Source organism: Equus asinus, chromosome 12, assembly GCF_041296235.1.
Source record: "Equus asinus isolate D_3611 breed Donkey chromosome 12, EquAss-T2T_v2, whole genome shotgun sequence".
NCBI classification, from domain to species: Eukaryota; Metazoa; Chordata; class Mammalia; order Perissodactyla; family Equidae; genus Equus; species Equus asinus.
Window position 1 is genome coordinate 23,130,577 of NC_091801.1, and position 20,383 is coordinate 23,150,959.

Sequence of the window (20,383 nt, forward strand, 5' to 3'; positions counted from 1 at the left end):
TCCTTTTGTAAGTAAGTTTAAAATCTCGCTAAAAGTGTGAAAACAATTGACTCTGCAATCGACGCTTTTTTTTAGCTTCAATTCATGGATAGAGAAGAATACAGCAAGAAGAATAGCTTATTTTCATTGAAGGTGTACAGAGTATGATTTTGGAAGGAAATTGCTTTGAGTACATCAGTAGCTATGACAACAGGCAGACCTGAATACAAACTAGAGCGACAGTTCTCCAGTGTTGTATGTGTTTCTCCAATGTCATATATTCCCATTCACCAGCTGATTTTTGTTTTAAATAATTTTCAGACATGAAAAAATGATGGCATATTCACTTTGGTAATTCTCCCAACAAATTATCTGAGTTATAAATGTAAGATCTTAAAGGATCTATAAATTACTGAATTTATTGAATTTTTCTTTTTTTTTTTTTTTTGGTAAGTAGGAAAATATAAGCTTGGATGCCAAGTTATGCCAAAACTATTACTTCCTTCAGGCTATCATTAAAATCAGAAGCCATATCCTCTTGTGAAATCAGCATAAACTGCTCAGATTCTTGACCATTTCAATCTGGCTCAAATTCTAACCAAATCTAAGGATTCCAGATTAGAATTCGGGAAATCTGTGATCGAGCAGTAAACAAGTAAGAATTTACTGAATGCCTGTTATAAGCTCAGCATTGTGTTTCATACCTGAAGTTATAAAATAGTATGTCATATTTCTACTTTCAAAGAGCCCTTAATTTAGTTGAAGTGGGGTAGGAGATTAGTAACATGATTTGAAAGAGATTAATAAAACTTTAGTAGTTATAGAAGAATTTATGAACGGATGAAGGCATGGAATGAGCCTTGAAGGATGGATAGGATTTTGATGGATAATTGGGAGAATAGGGAGCAAGACATTTCAGGAGAACAGAGTAACAAAAGTGAAAAATAAAAATATCACTTCATTCTGTTTCTGTGCAGTTATTCTTACTAAAAGTTTCTTCCTTATATCAAACTAAAACTTTGCTCCCCAAATCCACGCATTGGGTGTAGTTTTCCTACAAATAAAAAACCTCAGGTCTTCCCACACCACACACTTGCAATTATATAAACATGGAAGTCATGAAACCCTATATAATCTCTAGATTAAAAAAAATTATTAGTAACTTTAACCACTTCTCATAGGAAATGGTTTTTAATACTCTTCTTATCCTTATTTTCTTTCAGATAAATTCCTTTAATTTTTAGAGATGTCAAATTCTTGTTAATGTAGGATGAGCTCTCATTAGGGCTTTGTTTGTTTTTTTTTTTCATTCACAGCAAACATGATATAAAAACCCAAGTCGTTTTTAGAGATACAGCTTCATATTGGGAAGAAACATTGATTTATGTGGAACATGGGACCAAAGATTATGAGTTTAGGCAGTTCCAAATGGAAATATGGAAATGCTCAATGGAAGACTGGAAATGACCATAGGGAATTAGAGCATCTAATACTGGATAAGCTTTCTTAGGAAGAGCACAAACATGGAGAAAAATAAGGACTGAAAGACCAAGCCTTAGGTAAAACCTGAGGTACTGAGGTTGAAGGAAGACGAATTAAGGGAAAAAAAGGTGAGAGGATCAAAATAGTATTTTGTTTTGAAAAAACAGGTGGGAAAGGGTGTTTCAAGAAGTAAGAGTATAAGAGATTGCATTACTGATCCCAGTTCTTCACTTATCTGAGCATCCACACATCAGCTATATGTTGACCTCATTGACAATAGAATATTTCCTGCCACTTAGCCTTGTGACTTGCTTTAACTGATGGCATGTGACAAAAGTGACAACATGCTAATTGTAAGCCTAGTTCTTAAACTCTGCAGATGTTACTACTTGTTCTCTTGTCTTCTGCCATTGCCTTGCTAAAAACATGCAACAGCTAATATGCTGGACTGAAAAGAAGAATGAGAAACACACAAACCAGTGACTCCCCAGCCAACTAGCAGATCTTCATAAGAAGCAGAGCCATTCAGCTAAAACCAGTCTAGATAAACTCCAGGTGCCCCACAGATGCATGAGCAATAATAAATTATTGCTTTTTTAAGCCACTGACTTTGGGGATGGTTTGTTACACAGCAATAGCAATCCAATACCAGGGGGTAGTTAACCAAGTCAAATGCAATATAAAGAAAAGGAGAATAAGGAAGGAGAAAGGACATTGTATCTGACAACATATAAATCTTTGGAGAGTTTTGAGATAGCACTTTTAGTTGAATGATGAAGATAAAAATCACTGATTATGAAGATCTTTAGCAAATCACTTACTCACTACCTCATTTTACTCCTGCATAAATGAGAGATAGCACCTCTTCCCATCACATATCCTCTGGTATCCACTCCCAAGAAAAGATACTGAATTCTGCCTGGAAACCACTTTACATATTTTTAAGACCAGAACTTTATTATTATAGGATAAGCATTGGCAGTGAATGAAGTAATATATTCATGAGATGATTCCAGGAGAAAAGTAAAAGGATTCTGGACTTCAATATAATCTCCAATGTTCAAATGCTTCACTTTCCCAGAGGAACTGGATGGGCCCAGAAAAGTTGAATGGAATGTGTCTCAAGTGATGAGGCTTTACCCCTGTTGAGGAGTGTGACCCCACCTCACACCTTAGGATTTCCTCATCTTTCTCCTCTTTCCTATTTATGACTTCTTTGGCCCATGAAATCTTCCCAGCTTTTTCCAATTTAAAATACTACCAGATCAAATACTTTACATAATTCCTCCACCCTCAAGGAAGTGGAGCATAACCCCCGACTCGTTAAGTGTGGAATGAGCATAGTGACTTTCTTCCAAAGAGTACAATATCGAAAGGGGGGAGAAAGTAACTTTACAGTGGATACACCTGACAAACACTTCCTCAGTGAGGTGGTTAGGGTCAACATCAACAGGGATAAATCACGTTGATAGTAGTTACCCTTGATATGGTGATGAAAATGGCACTTTACCTCTGTGATCTTCCTCCAGAAAACCATAACCCCAGATTAATCAAGAGGAAAACATTAGACAAATTCCAGTTGAGGGACATTCTACAAAATACCTGACCAGTACCCCTCAAAATTGTTGAGTTCATATAAAACCAAGGAAAGTCTGAGAAACTATCACACCTAGAGGAGCCTAAGGAGACATGAAGACTACGTGTAATGTGTTGTCTTAGATGGGTTCCTGGGAAAGAAAAAGGATATGAGTTAAAAACTAAAAATATCTGAACAAAGTATAGACTTCAGTGACTAATAATGTATCAATATGGTTCATTGGTTGTAATAAATATACTATGCTAATATTAGATGTTAATAATAAGGGAAACTGGATGCAACTCTCTTTGTTATCTTCACAATAATTCTGTAAATATAAAATTGTTCTAAATAAAAAGTATATTTTTTTTAAAACAGTGCTTGCTAGAGTTTGTTATCTGCCAGGGTAAGTTTCCATAATCTCCTAACAAGATTTCTAAGCAAACCAAAATGGTCGTAAAGAACTCAGCAACTTCGTGAAAATAGTGGAAATGAGAACAGAAGAAGAAATTTCCAGAATTTCTTCATTCTACCAACTCATTTAGACTATACATTGTTTAACTCAAATAACCCAGAGGAAAAAAAATATTTTCTGTATTGTCTACAATTACAATTCTATCAGTGTAGTTTAGCACTTATATCAAAATGAACTAACAGGTGACAAATGGATATTTACATTTCTTTAACCCTTTTCTATAATTTGCGTAGCAATTATATAATCAGTTCTAGATTATATCAGTTTTAGATTGATAATTAAAAGCTCAAACATGATAATGTATGTGAAAGCACTATGTGAACTGCAAATTGCCAAGGAAATGTAAAGAATTTATTGTCAGAAAACAGAAAACTTCAACTTTTCCCAAAAAAGGATAATTTCTTATTAATTAGGACTTATTAATAGTTTATCTACAGGGGGTTCATTATTATACTATGAGCAGTTAGAGATTATGAATAGTGACTCATTCATAGGTTCTACTAATGTTTTTATGAATTGAGCACCCAACATTGTTACCGAAGGCTTTAAAATCTAAGTCAACAGCGTAATACACATGAGATACAAAATAGTGGAAAATAGTAAGTCTTTTACCAATGAGAAGATATTTAAGTTTCAAGAAGCAACTCCTTTGTGCTTTGAATTTTTAGTGGAGATTCCCAAATACAGATCCCAGGGCTAGATTCATGTAAGAAAAAAGAGGCTAAATGCAATCAGATAACCACGTAAAGATACAATGTGGTTGCCAGTGACACTGTTTCTCAGAAGGAGCAGTGGAAGCCTCTTAGTCAATTCTGAAATCACAGAGCATAATCCTATTCTAACTTTTCTGCATATAATAGTAAGAAGTCTGTTAATGTTAGTAGTCAAAGCTCTTTGGCCAGTTCTGTCTTGACTTTCAACTTCACACTCAATATCATTGTTTATAATTTTTTTTTCAGAATTTTTTAAGGTCCCTCTTAAACCACAAAGTAGTTTTGCAGATAGTGCACTACCAAATACCTATTCATACGTGCAGAAACATTGCATCTGAGCTTGCTTCTTTATCTCTTCATCCCATTTGAAGCTTCTTTCAAAGTTAATGACTAAAATACCCATGGCATGGCTTTCCCAGTTACCGAGCATACTTTGCCCCTTATCTGATAATGATGCCTGAGCCAAGATGGAGAGGAGCACATGCTCCCTCTGCAAGTTCTGCGACGCATTTTGGCCTCTGGACATAGGAAGAACCCTCTTTTGGTCAAGTGGCAAAAGATCCTGTACTCAAGGGCTTTGACATCTTGGCTCTGCCACACACCAAGCATGCAACTATGTGTGGAAGACTAAAGTTAGGCAAGGATAATTTCCTCGTCCTCCATGTAGAGGGTTGTTGCAAGAATTATGCAACATGATATGTGTGAAGGAGGTTTGTAAATTGGAAAGTAGATCCCAATAGGAGGCAGTCTTCCACTTGCACAGATTATAGGGCTACCCATCTTGGTTACACTGCTTTCATGGTGGTGATGGCAGGAGGACAATAGGAAATGTGCAAAATTCAATTGTGTTCTGTACCAGAGAACCTATTTTCTCCTCTTCCAGGGCTGAGAGTCTTTGCAAAATGGTCTGGAATGGGAATTTTGGTATTTTCTTAAAAGGGTTCTAGTAATTCCTATGTGAATCAGGTTTTAGCTGGACGGTCTCTGTGTGTCATTGTGGATCTAGGCAAATGAACTCATATTTATCAATGAGGTAATCAAGGAAAATTTAAAAAATTATTTGAGTTCTGAAAATATTAGGTGCAAGGAAGATACTAACCAAAGTGTTTAGCTTTGCTGTAAGAATTAATATTTGCAAGAGCTTCATCTTAAATTCACTACCCTGAACGTTAGCTGGAAAGTCAAATTAGACAATTACTTTTCTCAGCGGGAATGATCACCCAGAGAACAGAAGCCTGGGACTTAATCCTGCCTCACATGGTTTGATTTGGCTCATACTATCAAGAGGAGAAAGGGAAGAAGAAAGCAGGGAAGAAAGGAAGGAGGAAGAAAGAAAGAATGCAAAAGGAAAGAAAGAAAAGAAAACCTTGCAATTAATTTTTGATCTCTATTAATTTTATCCTATTCTTGTCAGTAAAGAAAACTTTTGGTCTGGTGTTAGCTGAAGAATATAATTCCTGGGGCCGGCCCAGTGGCACAGCAGTTAAGTTCGCACATTCTGCTTTAGCGGCCTGGGGTTCGCCGGTTTGGATCTCCAGTGGAGACATATGCACTGCTTGTCAAGCCATGCTGTGGAAGGCGTCTCACATACAAAGTAGAGGAAGACGGGCATGAATGTTAGCCCAGGGCCAGTATTCCTCAGCAGAAAGAGGAGGATTGGTGGCAGATGTTAGCTCAGGGCTAATCTTCCTCAAAAAAAAAAATATATATATATATATATAATATATATAATTCCTTGTAACACCAGAATAATTAGTTGCCTATTGATTTATTATTAGTTCTAATATGTGAATATCTGTCTCTCAAAGCCTCAGCATCAGAAACAATGAATAATGTATTCAATATTATTCAAACATAACGCATGAGGATCAGTTCCCATGTGTGGAGTTTTAGATAAGGGGCAAGCTAAAGTATATTGCTTTCTTTCTGAATTTTTGGCTCAGTTTGGGTCACAGACCCTCAACTAACATGGTGTATATTTTAGAAAAGTAAGCATAGTCATTTCAAATGTTTGTCTTCTCAAATATGACAACAATATATGGGAAGAGTATGGGGCGGCCATCCTCAGCCCCAACCCACCTCCAACTCAGCTATTTGCTTATTGAGGACAGAACACAGAGGGCAATGTTCCTGTCTAAGGACAGGGCCCTGATTTTGAGCTAGTAGAGAGAAAATAGCAACAAAATTGGTGAAGACAGTGTTCTCTCACTCAAGTAAAGCATGAAGGTAAGAGGCTGTGTTTCTCTAGACCAAACCTGACAGGCCCATCCATCTCTGGATAGAGACACAAGAATGCAAAGTATTCACATCAACCATTCAAAATGACAGTGAAACCAAAGCTCTCAAATTCCAATCTGCCAGGATTCTTCCTTGTTTGTGTTTCTGTGGTGAACAAGAGTATAAACCATGTGTGTGTGTATACCTACAATGATTCACCATTTAGAGTTGCCTCCATTCATTTTTTTTTTGTTTTAAATGAAAATATGATTTGAATAACTACAGCCAATATTTTATCACATTTCGTCCAAGTGCTTCTAAATTCTCCCAGGAATTGAATAGAGTAAAATTAATATCAAATGCATCTATCTGCTCACTTAAAAAGTTAATGCAACTTCTTATCATTCAATGTCTTCTTTTAAAAATTTTTAGATACCTGGAACTGAATAATGGCTCAGGAGGCTTTTATTCAAAGATTTAACAAAGTTCTACTTTGTGGAACTTCTTATATAAGATAAGAGGGTATTTTTTACTTTTCTGCTAGTAAATGGAAACTGGTAGGAGACATTAAAAAATATGTACATGGGAGGTAATGAAGTATAATTGTTAAAAGAAAAGAGTTTGGAGTTAGCAGACTCTGACAAATCTTGGCTGTTCTATGTGAGCTTAGCAAGTTACTTTATCCCTCTGTAGTTTAGTTTCCTCATCTGTAAAAGGAAGATCATAACACTTACCTCACTGGTAATGATAAAGTGAGATAATGTGCACAAAGCCATAGCAGAGCAACTGGCTCATACTAATCCACAGAAGGAGCTGATGGCCATGGTGGTTTTCATTAATATGTAAGTGAATATGATATCAGGTAGAAAGTAATAGGGATTGCAAAGTGCTTGGGAGTTATAAGGAGAGATCACTTATGGCTGGGGGGTTTCAGAACATCTTCAATTGGGCTGTGAAGAATGGGAGGGTTTGGACACTGAACATAGAAGGAAAGGGGCACATAAAAAGTAAGATCTGAGAGTGGAGACACTATTGTATCGGCAGCAATGGCAAGTTTGCCTGTGCCAGGAGACAAGCGAAAAGGAATGTAGAAATAAGGTTAGAATTGTGATCCATCTTTATTCTGCTGGCTGGGAGAACTGCTGGCTGTTTACACAGAGGAAGGAAGCAATGGCAATTATGCTTTAGGAAGATTTGGGCTGGCAACAGGACTTATACGGATTGGAGTCAGGCGACTGGAGCCACGCAATGGAATTAGGAGGAGGCGATTGCAATACACCAGATGAGAGCTGAATGGAATTGATAGAGATATGAGAAGAACTATGAGGGACAGTACCCAGCACTTAGTTACAGATTAGATGTAGATTTGAAGAGAGGAAGGACAGTAGTACTATTAAGGACAAAAGGAACTCTATTGGGTGGGAAATGAGTCAGGAGTGCTGTGGTTGAATCTAGTCCTTACAACAGTAAGAGTCAGCACCAAGGACAGCAACATACAATATTAACATTAGTATTAATGTGACTTGACATCAGAGCTGTCAAAGGGGTGCCTAGAAGTGAATGGTTGTGTGGGATCTGCATTCTTGACACTCAAGTGATGAAATAAGCAGATGCTATGTCTGCAGGAGAGAATACATCCTGTCCTATTCATAAGAAGGGTCCCCTTGCCTCTCTAGCTTAGACTATGAGCTCCATCAGAGCTGGGAGTGTGTAGAACTTGCCTCTTAATTCCTGGAAATCACCAGTACCCATACATAGTAGATGCTCAACAAATGGTTCTTAGTGAAGGAACAAAGGCAGGTATCTCAAACCAACCCATTGGAAGCTCTGAAATACTGAAAATAGACAAAACTCACTCTGGGAGCACTAGTGGGTAAATTTCTTTCCTCTTTGACGCCTCTCATACTCATTTCTATGGGCAGTGATGTCAGATGTGGGGCCTTAAGCACTTTTTCCATCATGGCTCATATTTATAGAACAATATGCTACTGAGAACCATGTATCCAAGAGTTGGAAAGGAAAACTGGGCTTTAAGATTTGATTTTGATTTAGGAGACGGCCATGTCTGCATTTACATAAGCTTAGTGTGGAGATGGGTGGAGACGGTAAGAAAATGACAATCTGTAACAGTTAATAATAAATGCTAGATAGAGGTGCACAGATAGGAAGGCTGGTATGCCACAAGATTCTTAGCCCATTGGAAAGAAACTGGCCCCCCAAACACCACATTAAGGCAGCCTGAAATGTAAGTGGAAGAGGTTTATTTCATGCAGCTCTCTGGATGTAGACTGGGCCAGGGTATATAGGGAGCAGCAAAAGAAGTATAAAAACCACCCCAAAGGAAGTGAGCTATAAGCATTCCATCCATTACTAAACGACTATGGAAAAGTAATTTCATGCTTGTCTATTCTGTTAACTCCCTTGGTTGAAGAGCTTCAGAACAGGAAAAACTAGGAAGAGTCTCAAGAATGCAAAAAAAGCACTTAATACTAAATACTAGGCACGGAGCTAGGATCGTATCACCCTAATCAGGGTCACAAACCGCAAAATCTCTCTTGAAGTGAGTGAATGAATGTTGATGGCCCCATTACTCTTGCTTCCAATGGAATTTAGTTGACTTTTATAGATATTTCATGGGGTTCATGGTAAGGTACTAGACACTGCTAAAATGGAATATCCTTTCCTGTAAGCCTATCTGGTTCTTGTAACTGTAAAATCATTTTCAGGATAAGAAATTGGACAATAAGGTGAGAAGGCATGTTAGGAGAACATCCATCCCATGGCATTACATTACTTTGAATGATTTTACCCTCCTGAGGTCCTTCTTTCTGGGTGATGTATTGCAATCACTCCTAAATCCAACAGCTTCCTTTCTGAAACCACAAACTCTGATAATAGTGTGCAAGGCAACTTGAATTAAATATTGCATTAGCAAAACAACTCTATAGATGTTGCATTTCATGGAAGACACACCTGTGACTTGAGTTGGAAGCAAACAACATCTCATAATTTTAATTAATTCATAAAATTGCCTACCTCTAATGAAAACTCCAAACCTATCTACTTAATAAAGAGATCAATATATTCTGTCAGGATAATAAGATCTTAAAACCAAGAGAAGTCCTAAGGCTCTAAAATTAGTTGCCTATAACTAGGAGTCTCAATCCTGAAGAATGTGGGTAATTCACATCAGAAGATTTAACAGAGACTGGTTGAATTTAGAGAGTCTGCAATCTGATTGAAGTTTTCAAAGTTGGTTTATCTTTCCCCTTTTAAAAATTCTAGCCTTCTTAATCATAAGCTACTGAAACAGCAGCTAGGAATCAAATTTATGAAAGATTAAAAGGAGAGAGCCACAGGAAATCATTATGTAATGGGAAGAGAAGTCTTATTTTCTTAGTAGTATATTCAGGATAGCTTTATAAGCCTCCCTGACAGAAATGCAGCTTGTTGGCTGGTTTCCAGGTAGACATTCTTCAGTCTGGCTATCACTCTTCAACTGTTTCATCTTCCTCAAAACACCTCAGGGTTATCAGATTCTTGGAGAGAGAAAGATATAAGGCTTCCATGACCTTCACAGCTACCAGGCTCAAGAAAACCCTTACCACTGTTTACGCCATTTCTGAGTTTTGGCAATAGGAAGGCAAGTCTGATGGGAAGGATTTTTGGTCTTGATGAATTCCTATAATACTTAGCAATGGTTCACAAATCACAATAATGACAAGCAGCTTGATCTTCCTTGTGAAACCAGGATAAATATATTCCATGTCCCAGAGTGGCAAAGCCTCCTGCAAATCTCACCTACACTTCTTCTAGAACTGAATATGTGCTTAACTTCAGGACAAAAAATCCCCTTTGGCAGCTTCAGGAGACAGCTAGAGCCTAGAGTGCTGTGCCTATAGTAGTTAACGGGCAGAACCAGACACGTCAGAACAGAGATGTGGGAGTTCCTAGAATTCTCCTAGAAGAGGGCCCACAAGCCCACCCACTGGGCCCCAACCCAGCCCAAATCAGGCCAGCCATGGAGACTAAGGAATGGTAACGCCCTCTGCCTACATACACTCTCTTCATAAACCAGTGGGCTGGGAGCTCCACTGGACCCACTTACTGGGCCCCAGTCAGAACCGAGACTCCTTATTTTTACCCTGTTTAATTCTAGGAATCAGAAGCAAAACAAAAGGCAACATTTAATACATTAATAAAAAAACAAGCATAGGCTCAGTATAGTTCCTTCAACAGCAGCAACAACAACAACAAAAGGATTGGTTAACTTTTCCTACCCCAGATGCAGTATGCTTGGAGGGCTAATTTTGCCTACAAGATAACTTTACCCATGGAAGCTCTGACGTCTCTCTGGGGAATTGGTTTATGGAGGTGGTTAAAGACAACACTGGTTTCTTTACTTAATTACATCACAGATGATCACTTGGCAATTCTCTAAGCAATTAGAGCCAGCGGTTATTATTTATTGCTGCCACTTAACAGTAGCTACACTGCAGGAGATTCTGTAAAACATCAACATACATTTATCTTCAGCATAGGTCCAAAATATCCTACCCTGAATAGCAGAACAGAATTTGGAAAATGCATTACATATGTATATAGATACATAATTTATATATTTTAAATACTCACACAAATAGCAAATACAAGATTTTAGGACTTGGGATTTTGCTGTAAGAGAATTTCATTGCCTATATTTATCCTAACGAAATCTCAGAGATTGTAAAAGACTACAGCAGTTTAATTTCCAAAAAGGAAAAGAGGGGAAAAAGGGCTGTGGAAAGTTCTAACTCAACTTTTGCCTCCTGCTCTAATGTTTGCGTGCTGCAAGTCGGTGGGCTATTACCTGTCCCTTTTGCTATTAACCAAGGCACAAGGAGGGTTTTCCTGGTTCTGCCTCATACAGAACATTCCCAGAGGAAAGAACTGGAACTTTCTCTCTCCTTCATCCACATTCAGGAATTGGGGATGGTCCTTACCCTCCTACATAATTCTCCTGTCCCTGAGGCAACATATAAATACCTCAACTAATTGCTGACTGCAGCAAATCAAAGTACTGGGGAAGCTTGTAGGGAGAGCAGATTAAGATGGAGGCCGGTTCTTCCAGAGTGGATTTATAATTCAAATGAGACAACTGAGAGCTAGCAGGACTCTTTGTGACTACAGGGTGATTCTCAACTGAAGGTAGAATCACTCCCTCCCTATTTGGGGGGCATCCGGTAACATGTGCATTGTCGGGGGGTGGGGTGGTCATCACTGGTTTTTACAGTGTTTGGAGGATGCTATTAGTATTTATTGGGCAGAAGTCAGTGATGCTAAATATCCTGCAACGTTCAGCACAGCCCCCAGAATAATATCCCATCTCAAATGCTAATAACTTCTTTATCTTAATGAATTTCAGATACAGGGAAACTCAATCAAACCACATGGGCAGTTAGTTGCACAGTTGTAACAAGGTTCCTGACTCCTAGGTCCAGTAAGCCTGTCACAACTCTGAGACTCGCAGAACACTCCAAAGGAAGAAATATTGACTCTAATGGGAGGCTGAGCAACATATGGAATCAAGAATATTTCTTGCTGCTTCTCTCTTGCACTTTCTTCCTCTGTGTCTAGACCATTTTCCCTTCTTTTCACCAGGCTAACCCCATTCTTTAAGTCTTGAGTCAAATGTCACTTTCTTAAGGAGGTCTTCCTACCACAGAAAGAAGCAGAGTATTGACAAGGACTCCTATGTTGACAAAACTTTAAGTCAGGCACCTCTGAGCTCTTTTTTTGACTAGCCTCATCCTTAGTCCACATCCTTGGTCTATAGAGCTCAGTTTTAGCAAAAAATCCAACTAAGCCAGTTTACTGAGAATCCCTCTACCCTTGATATCTAATCAAATTCCACTCTGCTCCCTTCCCACCCTTGACATCTAACCAAGTTCCTCTTAGTAATTTTCCATCCATTCCCTCACCCTGCCCATTGGCTTAAATCCCCACTTGTGTCTTATATTCAGAGTTGAGTTAAAACTCTCTCCCTTATGACAGTAGTCTTGATCTGACCCTGGAGAGCTCTCCCCAAGCTCCCAGGGAGTGGTCCCCGGGAAGATCTCTTCCATTCATTTGTGTTAATGAGCTTTCTCTGTAGCCAAGGTAGCCAGTTGTGTCAATCCATGGGACAGGAAAAGGTAGAACTCTGTGAGGCTTGGGGAATATCCTTTGGGGTATTCAGTTTACAAAGGAGACAATCTGGTACCTTGGGGTTGCATGGATGAAGTGAATGGCTAGGATACCAACAAGTAGGGCAGACCCTTTCAGTTATTATTCCATACTGAATGGACGCATTTATTTGTAGCAATTTATGTGTTCTTCACTGGCACATTTGCCATCATTGAAAGACAGACTAAATCCATTAGAAAAATCAACTCTAGTATTTATTGCTTAAAGCAAGAAGTCACAAAATCTTCAGGCATCAGTGAGAGCTTTTGCTTGTTATTCCACGCTAGGTACTATGAAATGACAACTCGCATATTCTTTATTTTGGCCTAATGCAAAGTTGTCAAGAAAAGAATGTTACATATATATATATATTTTTTTTTTTCCTCCAGTTTAATCTTGAAACTTAACAAAACAGAAACTTCTTCTCAATTTATATGGCTCTACTAACTAGACTAGAGCCATCTCAGAAGAGCATAGAGTTTATTGGTTTGCAGACCAAAGACCTCATTTTGGTCCAGCTGAATTTCATCTGGGTTGAGCTCTCTTAAACGACAGGAACAAAGCTGCCATTTAAGGATCACCTAACATATGCTAGGTACCATATGCCACTCGCACCATCTCATTACCCTCACAATAACCCTGTAATAGGCATTAGTGAACACAAATGTAGGAATTGTGGCTCAATAAGGTCACTGATGGAAAACCACACAGCAAAGGGATGAGCAGAGACTAGACCCAGGTGTCTAACTGCATAGTCTGCAGTCTGTTCTGAAGGAATCTTGAGCAGGGTATGTGGATCTGACTCCAGTACTCCCTACAAAAACATGTCTTGACATCCCAAAAATCTTCGTAAATCAGGTAGAGAGAAAAACCTGCTTGCAGCAGTCTATAGCTGCTCGAAGAAATGCCTGCCCTAGGAACTTCCCTTTGCCTCAAACGTCTGGAATTAAATGTGGTCCACCCAGGCCCTACTTTTGGCATCTTCCAAGTCTGTCTCCCAGCCCACATTTCTTCTTTGTTTGGTGCCCACCCCCAACACCCCTCACTTCCCCAGAGGCCCTATCCTTTCCACTCTCTGCAGTGGAAACTGGGAAGGATTAAGAACCACTCATATTCTTTGATTGGTTGACTGAGGATTCTGCTTTAAATGCATGCACACAAAATGCTTGTTCAACCAGATTTTCAAAGATTTTTATCTCTGACTGTGGGATGTTTTCTGTAGTTAAAGGATTTCTATGGTGGAAATGGAGAAAGGGGGCTTCCGGAATCACCTACACTCCAAATCAAACACTGCTTCAGCTTTATTTTTAAAGGTTATTCAAAAGCATCTATCTCCATTTACACACAGCAACTAGGAAGGCCTCTTAAAGCAGTAGGAAAGCTGCCCCTTCTAGTTGAAAATCACGATTAAGTGGTCTCTTTCTGGACTTTTCCTCCAGATCTCAATACACAGATTCCTGACCATCACTGAGCAAGTCTGCCCTTTCCTAGACTCCCCCTACACCTGCCACAATGGCTTTCCAGAACTGCAAGTTGTTCTGAGGGCTGAGATGTATGTCTTCCCAGTGTTCAGTGCAGGACAGTGCACATAGCTAGTGCTAGTCAGCTAGAAGAGCATGGGAGATTCAGATTCAGTATTAGATACAGGATACAGAGCTGACAACTCAAATGCCTATGAGGCAGGATTTGTGAACGAATGAAGCAGGTTGGGGAACATAGGCCTGTTGGAGACAATATGACTACAGGGCGAGCCACCACTAGACACAAAGAAAAGCTAGAAATTGGAATTTCTAATGTGAATCGCTCAATGTTTAAACATTGACTTACAAGTCTGCCCTGACCATTTGCGGAGCCTGGGATAGGAGTACAAATGGAGGCCCACATACCCTACATCTAAATATTTAATGGTTAGAAACCAAGCCAAAAGAATCCTAAATAAAATATGTCCTAGCTCCTACTTTGACAAATATATTTTCGTGACAACTTGGAAGGCCAGATACTAATTTAGAGTTCTTGGGATCTTTTGAATTCCATGCTCAATTGTACTACTGAGAAAGCAAAGCCCAGCACCTGAGTGCACCTTCTCCCTGCTTATTTTTATTATTATGATTTTATTTTCAAAGGTGTTCAGAGAGTTTTTTGTCTCTCTTTTTTTTATTGAGGTAACATTGGTTTATAATATTAAATAAATTTCAGGCATACAACATTTTAATTCAACTTCTGTACATGTTACATGTGCTTACTACCAAAAGTCCAGTTTCCATCCATCACCAAACAATTGACCCACTTTACCAATTTTGCCCTCCTCCCACCTTCCTTCCCCTCTGTTAACCACCAATCTGTCCTCTGTATCGATGTGTTTTTGTTTGGTTTGGTTGTTGTTGTTATTTTTTATATACTCTACATATGAGTGAGATCATAAAGTATTTATCTTTCTCTATCTGACTTATTTCACTTAGCTTAATACCCTAAAGTTCACTCACATTGTCAGAAATGGCAAGATATCATTCTTTTTTATGGCTGAGTAGTATTCCATTGTGTATATGTACCACATCTTCTTTATCCATTCATCCATTGACAGGCACTTAGGTTGTTTCCATGTCTTGGCTGTTGTAAATAATTCTGCGATGAACGTGGGGATACACATACCTTTTTGGATTAGTGTTTTCATATTCTTTGAATGCTGGATCGTATGGTGGTTCTAGTCTTAATTTTTTGAGGAATCTCCATACCATTTTCCATAGTGGCTGCACCAATTTACACTCCCACCAGCAGTGTATGAGGATTCCCTTTTCTGCACATCCTCTCCAACACTTGTTATTTTTTGTCTTTCATAACAGCTATTCTAACAGGCATGAGGTGACATTTAATTGTGGTTTTTATTTGCATTTCCCTAATAATTAGTGATGTTTAACATCTTTTCATGTACCTGTTGGCCATCTATATGTTTTCTATGGAAAAAAAAAAAGTCTATTCAAATCCTTTTCCCATTTTTTAATCAGATTGGTTTTTTTGTTGTTGAGTTGTATGAGTTCTTTATATAGTTTGGATACTAATCCCTTAACAGATGTATGATTTGCAAATATCTCATCTCATCCCCTGCTTTTTTCACCCCTGGCTTCTTCTGATGTAGGAGGGGCCTTGCATGCAAAGGGATGGACAGCCCAGTTCACACATCTAAGTTCCAACCATGTGCCCTATAGACAGTGTCCCCCTGGTTGTGTCTCAGGCCTGGAGGTGCTTATCTGTGCATGCTCGGGAAAGTCAGATCTGGGAAGAGGTCCACACAGACCTTGAGAGGGGACTTGGGACCATTTGGACAGGAAACTCCAGGGTGCAGGGTGCCAGAGCACAATCTAGGAGGGGAGAGCATGGACTTCAGATGGGCCCTTCTCCTCGGCCCTACAGAAACCTGGAAGGAGGAGCCCCTCCAGGGGAGGAGCACAGCTGTAGGAGGACCAGAGGAAGGTCCTCTGAAGTGTGAGACCTAGAACAGGGGCTCATTTTACAAAGGTCTAAGGGCAGAGTTGTTGCCAGATTATTCAAAAATGTAGAGAACACCAAGTGGAGCACACAAATGTTTGTGGACCACCAATTTGTTACAACTGGTCTAGACAAAACATTGAGTTGGAAGCAAAGAAACCAGACTTTGCCAGAGGCTAACTGCATATGCTTAAATAGATCATGGAGCTTCTTCATGACTGAAGGTGACTATTAGTAAAATGAAATGACATTTAAATTGGATCCAGAGTTCTTACATCCAAATTGATTATAGTAATCTTTCCTAGCATCATTAAACAGTGCTGTAAACCTTTATATTTATATTATAGAAATAAGCAATTTCTCCCTCTTTCAATTATTTAGCAGATGCCAACTTTACAAGATCTATAAACCTGGTCATGTCCTATAGACATAATAAAGTTTCAAGAACCTTGTATTATCTTCGTGCTAGCGAAGTGCTAGTTCGTAACTTAGTCCTCTAAATTACGAGGGCTTGATTTTAAATAATAGCTCTAATAAACCATAATCAGTGCACAAAAATGTTTCTTAAAGCCAAGTTTAAGAACCATTTTATTTGTATCAACAAGATAACTTTGGGAAACAAAAATCTGTAAAAGAGATATGCCTATAATAAAGATTATAAATAAGAACTTAAACTTTTAAATAATAACACTACAAATTCAAGTTTGCATGAAAAAATACTTAGAAAACTGAACATATTTACATGACTAAAAAAACCAGATATATTAGAATAGCCAAACCTCAGAACTGTGACAAGACAATTGGACATTATTTAGTGCTAAAAAGGGTGTGGAGCAAAAGGAACTCTTACTCATTGCTGGTTGGAATGGAAAATGGTGCAGCCACTTTGGAAGACAGTTTGGTGGTTTCTTACAAACTAAACATCCATTCCCCACCAACCCCCTCATGCACCCCAAACTTTTCTGGAAACTGCCATCAGCATACTATGTTTACCAGGTAGTCAGTACTCCATGTCCATTCAACTCCACAGCCAGATAGAGGTGAGGAAGCCTTTGCAAGAAAGGACCAGATGCCCCTTCCACTCTCTGCATCCCTACTACATGGACAACTGGGAATCACGGAGTTAACTAAAGGCTTCCACTCACCTTCATTTCTTCTACACAACATGGTAATTGCTCATTTTTGCTTTGTCTTTGACTTCAGTGCACATGAACAAAAACATAATGATATAAGGAGCGGGAGAGAACATGATTTTCTAAGCTGCCTGGAGTCTCACGATTGTTTGAGTGTGTGTGTAGATTTAACAAGATGGCAGATTACACCATTAGCTTATCTTCAGAGTAATAAAACCTACCATTCAGGAACCAAAAATCTTCTAACAGTTTCCTGAAATGGTTCCCTCTTGCAACAGATTATCACTGTGCTTTACAATAAGGAGAAAAGTATATTCCAATATAACATCAGATAATGCCAAATACAGAGACTTGCAAGAGAAATAACTCACTTGGGAAAGAGAGAGAAGTAAAGAGAATGTATTGAGTGAGAGATGCTTAACTAGACCTCTGGTAAGCGAAGTAAGCAATGATCCATATGGGACGTCTGATTCTCTTCAGTGGTCAAAAACACTCCGAAGGAGAGTGCGTAAAGAGGAGTTACAGTTTAATGTGTTTCCGTTAATTTAATACCCCACAGGCTATGCAGGAGATAAAACTAAAGCTTTCTGAAAAAATTCCTTGCATGGGAAAGACAGCACGTGCCTTAAAGATGCAGTTCAGATATTATTTGGATGGGACCTAAGAGCTATAGGCAGTGTAGGGCACACCTAGGTCATATTTGGAAAGTTCCAGAGAGTCAGGAGGTGCTTCATGAACTGCTGAGTAATCTTTCACCAACTCGCGATCCCTTCCTTGTGAAACTTTAATTTATGTAGGCTTATTCTATATTTATATTTTTTTCTTTTTGGAATTTTCACACCAGGAAATTTTGGGAGTTTGGAATCAAGTACACTAGAATTGCAAATCACTTCAAATACTTTCTTACTGATTCCAAGTGGTTAAATCAAGAGGGTCTGAGCATTCAGATGGGGGATCAAACAGAAAAAAAACCCAAAAAACATCTTGGTATGTGTTCTGAACCATCTGACAACCCGAATCTGGTTCTCCCATTTTTCCCCATCTCAGGGGATGGCACTACCCCTAAACACAGGTTCTCATGTAAAATCTGAGAGGCAACCTTGACCCCTCGCTTCCTCCCCATCTCATACCCAGTCAGTTGCCGGGCCCTGTTGATTGTCCATTATATTAACTTTTCAGTCTTTCCAGTTTACCTTATCTCCGCCATCACCTTGCTCCTCTAGTCACCCTCATCTGGGCAGGAAGCAGCCTTGGGGCTGGTCTCTGCTGTTTTCACTCTTACAGCCCTCTAATCCATTCTCAACTTGACAGGCAGAGGGAATTTCTTAAGAGACAAAGCTGATTATATTGCTCCTTTCCTTAAAACCTTCAATGTGCTCCAACTGCTCTTTCTTAGGATGACCTACCAGGCTTCGCATGGTTTTGTCTTGCCCTCCTCAACATCGTTTCATCCAACTTGGGGCTCACTCTTGGTGCTGCTGCAGCCCTCTCTTGTGATCTGTGCCCCTTGGAGTTGGTTGTACAACTCTAAGTGTGTGTACATTTAACAAGAGTGGGGGTACCACCACAGGAGTGGGGTGCCATTCTCTACCTAAACGGTAACTCTTCAGCTCCATTAGCCTTCTTAAATTTCCTGAATATACCATGACTTTCACCACCCGAAGACATTTGCACGGACTGTTCTGTTGGTCTGGGATGCTAACCCTGGCTCTCTCAGATCTCACTTTAAATGTCTGCCCCAGAGCTGATCAGGGGCCTTGGTTTTCATTCCTTAGCACCCTGTTCTCCTCTTCTGAACACTTACCATACTTCTGCTTAAAAAATTAGATGGGACACTGTTTGTGTGACGAATTGTTTCACAACTGTCTCTGCCATTAGAACAGAAGCCCCACGAGGACAGGACTGCCATCTGCCATGCTTTTGGCGCTGTGTCTTACACAGGCAAGAGCTCAAGGTTTGTCAAATGAGTAAATTATCTTGGGAAAAAAAAATTCAAAACCAGTTTATAAAGATCCTCAGGAGAGAACAATCGTGAAGCTTTTCTAGCGAGAAAGTGATGACAAATGGAAATTAATTGCATGCTGCCTTTTAACTGATTAGAGAAATGTAAAAGGTTATCATTAGTGTTTGGTAGAATTCCTTATTATATTTTAGTGAGCATAAACGTATTTACACAGGTTTTAAGGGTCTCTGAAAGACTCACATACTTGGCTTTTTTCTTTGACTATTTAGTTTCCTCATTTGTAACCTTTACTTCAGTAGGCAGAGGCTGCTTAGGCAGTGGTTTCAGCCCTGCCTTCACATCTGGGGAGTTTTTCCAAAAACTGATGGCCTTGCCCCACTCCAAGAAATTCTGATGTAACCATTTTGGGGCAGGTCCCAGGCAGCTCGGGGTAAGAAACACTGACTGAGATTCCAAACCAGGTGTGAATAACTCTTCAATGCAATGCCTTATGCAGGGAAATTGGAAGTTCTTTCATTTTAAATACATTTTCTTTAGGATTTGATGGACACAATTTTACCTTAGGCCATTGGGCCAATATGCTTCTTTACAAAGTATATCACAAGAGTTAAATGCGCTGTCTCTTCATTGTCTAAAATAACCAAGAATGGATACGGGTTTGGAGAAATGGAGTCACACTTGAGCTGATTTTGGCTGAGTTTCCTGAAATACGTGCCCTACAAGCCAAGCTGGGGGTTGTCCCCACCCTGCCCCAGGTCACCCCAGCTCACCCTGCCAGTCTCCAGATCCAATTTCTCTGACACTTGCTGCCACAATCTACAGCCCTTCCCAGCTAACAGCAGAAGCTGTTCATTCGCCTTTCCTCTTCTACAACTCCTTCAATGTGCTCCTACTGCTGTAAATCTAACGATCTTCAGAAAATCATAATGCGCAAAGGCCGATCAACCAGAAGAAAGCAATTTTATGTATTTTAAGGGACTTGTGCTGTACGGGCAATGCTAAATAAAATATACCCAAAGTTACTTTGAGGTCATATCTGTTTAATTAAATTGGGTGGAACAGCGAGGTCTCCGTCCGGCTCTAGTATACAGAACCTGAGATGTTAACACCTGAAACCACATGGGCATTTAAAAAATTCACATTTTAAAAGTATTGTGC

General features: G+C 39.2%; 1 protein-coding gene across 1 annotated transcript in view; it reads right to left on the bottom strand.

Moving 5' to 3' along the window:
- The window catches only part of CLVS1 (clavesin 1), a 175,116-nt gene that overhangs the window by 100,708 nt on the left and 54,025 nt on the right, over positions 1–20,383 (bottom strand). The window lies entirely within an intron of this gene.